The sequence below is a fragment of the Triticum dicoccoides genome, chromosome 2B (assembly GCF_002162155.2).
Source record: "Triticum dicoccoides isolate Atlit2015 ecotype Zavitan chromosome 2B, WEW_v2.0, whole genome shotgun sequence".
Lineage (NCBI taxonomy): Eukaryota > Viridiplantae > Streptophyta > Magnoliopsida > Poales > Poaceae > Triticum > Triticum dicoccoides.
Genome location: NC_041383.1, coordinates 85,513,572 through 85,519,459, shown reverse-complemented (window position 1 = coordinate 85,519,459; position 5,888 = coordinate 85,513,572).

Sequence of the window (5,888 nt, the reverse complement as noted above, 5' to 3'; positions counted from 1 at the left end):
GGGAGGAGATACCATGAAGGGAGGGGAGGAGTGGAGGGAGGAGGAGGTCGCCGGAGAGGAGGGAGGAGGAGGTCACCGGAGAGAAGGAGGAGGAGGAGGTCGTCGGAGGGGAGGAGGGGGGTAATGGTGGAGGAGAGGAGGGGAGATGGAGTGGAGGAGAAAAATGAAGAGGTAAGAAGGAGAGGACCCCGCCCAGCCATATATACGGCATAGTAATGGCGCACCATGGGCAGGTGCGCCATTACTAATTTTTATTTATTTATTTTTAATTTTGAAGGCGGGAAGATAGTAATGGCGCAGCTTAGGCAGGTGCGCCATTAATAACTTTTTTTAAATTTTTTGATATAGTTTGAATTTTGAAGGCGGGAAGATAGTAATGGCGCCCCATGGGCAGGTGCGCCATTACTGAGTTTGATTTTTTATATATTTTTTTGCCTCTCCAGATCTTGAAAGCCCGTAACTTTTTTCTGTTAGGTTTTTGAAGATTTTGAAAATCTTCAACGGAGTTCGTATGCAAAAGTTATGCCCATTTTACTAAATTCTAGAGAGATTTTGCAAATAATTCGAAATTCATATTTGTAAATTTTCCCAACAACTAGACCACATATCACATGGGAAACTTATTTTCTATTATTTTTTCACATTTCCATCATTTTCTTTTATTTTTTTAAAACTGAAAAGGCGGTCCAGGGGGGGTGCATTTGGTGGAATTTTTGGTCAAAGTTAGTAATGGCGCACCATGGGTGTGGTGCGCCATTACTAGTTAAAACTAGTAATGGCATGGCACACCCACGGTGCGCCATTACTAACTTTGAAAAAAAAAGTTGTTAGTAGTGGCGCACCGAGGGTGTGGTGCGCCATTACTAGTTAAAACTAGTAATGGCGCACTATCCCCTGGTGTGCCATTACTAGTTTTGAAAAAAAACTTGTTAGTAGTGGCGCACCGTGGATGTGGTGCGCCATTAGTATTTAGAGTTTAATGGCGTACCTATATATGGTGCGCCACTGCTATATAGCAGTGGCGCACCACATACGTGGTGCGCCATTAATGTCCATATTAGCTATAGCCATTTTTTAGTAGTGTTAGGTGAGCCACGAGGGGCCCACAAGGGTAGGGGCCGCGCCCTACCCCTCTGGGCCCGCCCTCCTTCCTTGTGGCTTCCACATTGCATCTCTGACTTCATCTCCAAGTCTTCTGGTTTGCTTTCGGTACAAGAAAGATCATCGCGGAGGTTTCATTCCATTTGGACTCTTTTTGGTATTCCTTTTCTGTGAAACTATAAAATAGGCAAAGAAAAACAGAAACTGGCACTGGGCCCTCGGTTAATAGGTTAGTCCAAAAAATAATATAAAATAGCATATAAATGCCTAGTAAACATCCAAAACAGATAATATAATTGCATGGAACAATAAAAAATTATACATACATTGGAGATGTATCAAGCATCCCCAAGCTTAATTCCTGCTTGTCCTCGAGTGGTAAATGATAAAACCAGAATTTTTGAAGTGGAATGCTACCTAACATATTTATCATGTAATTTTCTTTATTGTGGCATGAATGTTCAGATCCAAAAGATTCAAGACAAAAGTTTAATATTGACATAAAAATAATAATACTTCGAGCATACTAACAAAGCAATCATGTCTTCTCAAAATATCATGGCCAAAAACGGCTATCCCAACAAAATCATATAGTATGGCTACACTCTATCTACATCACACAAAATATTTAAATCATGCACAACCCCGATGACAAGCCAAGCAATTGTTTCATACTTCTGATGTTCTCAAACTTTTTCAATCTTCACACAATACATGAGCGTGAGCCATGGATATAACACTATAGGTGGAATAGAATGGTGGTTATGGAGAAGACAAAAAGGAGAAGATAGTCTCACATCAACTAGGCGTAGCAACGGGCTATGGACATGCCCATCAATATATATCAATTTGAGTGAGTAGGGATTGCCATGCAACGGATGCACTAGAGCTATAAGTGTATAAAAGCTCAAAAAGAAACTAAGTGGGTGTGCATCCAACTTGCTTGCTCATGAAGACCTAGGGCATTTTGAGTAAGCCCATCATTGTAATATACAAGCCAAGTTATATAATGAAAATTCCCACTAGTATATGAAAGCGACAACACAGGAGACTCTCTATCATGAAGACCATGGTGCTAATTTGAAGCACAAGTGTGGAAAAACGAGAGTAACATTGCCCCTTCTCTATTTTTCTCATTTTTTTATTTGGGCCTTCTCCCTTTTTTATGGACTCTTTTTTTATTTTTTTACTTTTCGTCCGGAGTCTCATCCTGAGTTGTGGGGGAATCCTAGTCTCCATCATCCTTTCCTCACATGGGACAATGCTCTAATAATTAAGATCATCACACTTTTATTTACTTACAACTCAAGAATTAAAACTCAATGCTTATAACAAAATATGACTCTATGTGAATGCCTCCGACGGTGTACCGGGATGTGCAATGAATCAAGAGTGACATGGATGAAAAAATTATGAACGATGTCTTTGCCACAAATACGATGTCAACTACATGATCATGCAAAGCAATATGACAATGTTGGACCGTGTCATAATAAACGGAACGGTGGAAAGTTGCATGGCAATATATCTCGGAATGGCTATGGAAATGCCATAATAGGTAGGTATGGTGGCTGTTTTGAGGAAGGTATATGGTGGGTGTATGGTATCGACGAAAATTGTGCGACACAAGAGAGGCTAGCAAGGGTGGAAGGGTGAGAATGCGTATCATCCATGGACTCAACATTAGTCATAAAGAACTCACATACTTATTGCAAAAATCTATTAGTTATCAAAACTAAGTACTACGTGCATGCTCCTAGGGGTATAGATTGGTGGGAAAGGACAATCGCTCGTCCCCGACCACCACTCATAACGAAGACAATCAATAAATAAATCATGCTCCAACTTCATCACATAACGGTTCACCATACGTGCATGCTATAGGAATCACAAACTTTAACACAAGTATCTCTCAAATTCACAACTACTGTACTAGCATGACTCTGATACCACCATCTTAATATCTCAAAAAAAATCATAAAGAATAAAACTTCTCATAGTATTCAATGCACTTCATATGAAAGTTTTTATTATATCCATCTTGGATGCCCATCATATTAGAACTAATTTTATAACCTAAGCACATTACCATGCTATTCTAAAAGACTCTCAAATTAATATAAGTGAAGCATGAGAGTTCAACAATTTCTATAAAATAAAACCACCGCCCTGCTCTAAAAAGATATAATTGACGCACTAGAGCAATATTGTCTAGCTCAAAAGATATAAGTGAAGAACATAGAGTATTCTAATAAATCACGATTCAAGCGTGTCTCTCCCAAAAGGTGTGTATAGCAAGTATGATTGTGGTAAACTAAAAAGAAAAGACTCAAATCATAGAAGACGCTCCAAGGAAAACACATATCATGTGGTGAATAAAAATATAGCCTCAAGTAAAGTTACCGATAAACGAAGAGGAAAGAGGGGATGCCTTCCGGGGAATCCCCAAGCTTAGGCTTTGTGTTGTCCTTGAATTTTGCCTTGGGTTGCCTTGTACATCCCCAAGCTTAGGCTCTGGCCACTCCTTATTCCAAAGTCCATCAAATCCTTACCCAAAACTTGAAAACTTCACAACACAAAACTCGACAGAAAATCTCATGAGCTCCGTGAGTATAAGAAAATAAATCACCACTTTAAGGTACTGTTGTGAACTCATTATTTATTTATATAGGTGTAATATCTACTATATTCCAACTTCTCCATGGTTCATACCCCCCGATACTAATCATAGATTCATCAAAATAAACAAACAACATGCGAAAAACAGAATCTGTCAAAAACAGAACAGTCTGTAGTAATCTATAACTCCAAAAATTATAAAATAAATTGGTTGAGATGAGGAATTTGTCTATTAATCTTCTTAAAAAATAATCAAGTAAAACGCACAGTTCTGTTAAAAATGATAAATAATCTCGTGAGCGCATAAGTTTCCGTTTTTTAGCAAGATCAAATCAACTTTCACCCAAGTCTTCCCAAAGGTTCTACTTGGCACAAACACTAATTAAAACTTCAAACTACATCTAACCAGAGGCTATACGAATTATTTATTACTAAACAGGAGAAAAAAATCAAAGAACCAAAATAAAATTGGGTTGCCTCCCAACAAGCGCTACCGTTTAACGCCCCTAGCTAGGCATAAAAATACGAAGAGATCTAGGTATTGCCATCTTTGGTATGGAATCCATAAGTGGATCTTGTAATAAATTCAAAAGGTAATTTAATTTTACTCATAGGAAAGTGTTCCATGCCTTTCCTTAACGGAAATTGGAATCTAATGTTTCCTTCTTTCATATCAATAATTGCAGCAATCGTTCTAAGGAAAGGTCTACCAAGAATAATAGGACATGTAGGATTGCAATCTATATCAAGAACAATGAAATTTACGGGCACATAATTCCTATTTGCAACAATAAGAACATCATTAATCCTTCCCATAGGTTTCTTAATGGTGGAACAATCATCAAATTCACGGAAACCTAACACATCACACAGAGTTTTTGGAATCGTGGAAACACTAGCATCCAAATCACACAAAGCATAACATTCATAATATTTAATCTTAATCTTAATCTTAATCTTAATCTTAATAGTAGGTTCCCACTAATCTTAATCTTAATCTTGATAGAAACTTCTAGTTCAAGCTTTTCTTCAAGAGATTGCATCATAACATCAACGATATGTTTAGTAAAAGCTTTGTTTTGATTATAAGCACGAGGGGAATTTAACATGGATTGCAAGAAGGAAATGCAATCTATTAAAGAACAATTATCATAATTAAATTCCTTGAAATCCAAAATAGTGGGTTCATTGCTACTTAAAGTCTTGACCTCTTCAATCCCACTTTTATCAATTTTTGCATCTAGATCTAAAAACTCGGAATCATTGGGACACCTTTTAACTTAAGTTGACTCATATTCGGTCCTATATTTATCAAGATTCATATTGGAAAACAAAGATTTAACAGGAGTCACATCAATCACTTTTAGATCTTCATCATTATTATCATGAAAACTAGAAGAACACGCTTTTACAAAACAATCTTTTTTAGCACGCATCTTAGCGGTTCTTTCTTTGTACTCATCAATGGAAATCCTCATGGCCTTGAGAGACTCATTGATATCATGCTTAGGTGGGATAGATCTAAGTTTCAAAGAATCAACATCAAGGGAAATTCTATCCACGTTCCTAGCCAACTCATCAAGCTTAAGCAATTTTTCTTCAATCAAAGCATTGAAATTCTTTTGGGAACTCATAAATTCTTTAACACTATTCTAAAAATCAGAGGGCATCTTATTAAAATTTCCATAAGAGTTGTTGTAGGAATTACCATAATTAATAGAGAAATTACTAGGAAACGGCCTAGGATTAAAATTGCCTCTATACGTGTTGTTACCAAAATTGTTCCTACCAACAAAATTCACATCCATAGATTCATTATTATTCTCAATCAAAGTGGATAAAGGCATATCATTAGGATCAGAGGAAACACTTTTATTAGCAAATAATTTCATAAGTTCATCCATCTTTCCACTCAAAACATTAATCTCTTCAGTTGCACGAACTTTCTTACTAGTGGATATTTCGGTGTGCCATTGAGAATAATTAACTATAATATTATCTAGGAGCTTAGTAGCCTCTCCTAAAGTTATCCATAAAATTGCCTCCCGCGGCCGAATCTAAAAGATTTCTAGAAGCAAAATTCAATCCGACATAATTTTTTGTATAATCATCCACAAATTCTAACCATGTGTAGGGAAATTACGTATCATCAATTTCATCCTCTCCCA